We start from the raw sequence: 666 nt of genomic DNA, 5'->3' as shown, positions 1-666 counted from the left end.
GTAATAACAAAATTCATATGAATATATGAACTACAAAATCTGAATTGTGTAATTTTAATAATTCTACATATTGGTTAAATACTCTATATTTGCATTTGTAACTGGTATTATGCAATATAAGATAAATGGTAAATTCATGCTAATAATTTAAAATTTTCTTTTTTTTTTTTAGGCGAGGCAAAGCTTGGTTGACCTCACAGATTGCAAGGACCTTGTCAGCTTACAATCCCTTATTTTTCATTTTTTACACCTATAGCACCTGGTCTTCCTAGGTGGTCTCCCATCCAAGTACTAACCAGGCCTGACCCTGCTTAACTTCTGAGATCAGATGGGATCAGGCTCGTTCAGGGTAGCATGGCCATAGACTTAAAATTTTCTTTATTTAGAATGACATTAAATAGCAAATGAAAAACATCATGACAAAACAAGAGACAAAGTGCAGAAGAAAAGAAGCTTTATATTTTAGTACCTTTAATGGTGACTTTCACCTGCTTTGTAAACAAGGGGTCTGCATTTTCATTTTGCACTGGGCCCCGCAAATTATGTAGCTGGCTCTGATGTCCCCTACTACACTTGGCTTGCATGCTTTTAAGGGAAGTGGGAATAATTGTCAAAGGCCTCTGTGTTCAAAGGGCTTTGAAATCAAATTTATGTCTCTGATTCCAA

General features: G+C 35.4%; 1 non-coding gene across 1 annotated transcript; it reads right to left on the bottom strand.

Annotated features, from left to right (window-relative positions):
- Window positions 1-247: 247 nt before the first annotated feature.
- LOC120593698 (5S ribosomal RNA) lies at window positions 248-366 on the bottom strand. Its single transcript, XR_005650414.1, has one exon. It is a non-coding gene; the product is annotated as a 5S ribosomal RNA (ribosomal RNA).
- Window positions 367-666: the final 300 nt, after the last annotated feature.

This window comes from Pteropus medius, unplaced genomic scaffold (genome assembly GCF_902729225.1).
Source record: "Pteropus medius unplaced genomic scaffold, Ma_sr-lr_union100, whole genome shotgun sequence".
Lineage (NCBI taxonomy): Eukaryota > Metazoa > Chordata > Mammalia > Chiroptera > Pteropodidae > Pteropus > Pteropus medius.
The sequence above is the reverse complement of the archived record's forward strand: the minus strand, read 5'-3'. Positions and strand labels throughout refer to the sequence as shown.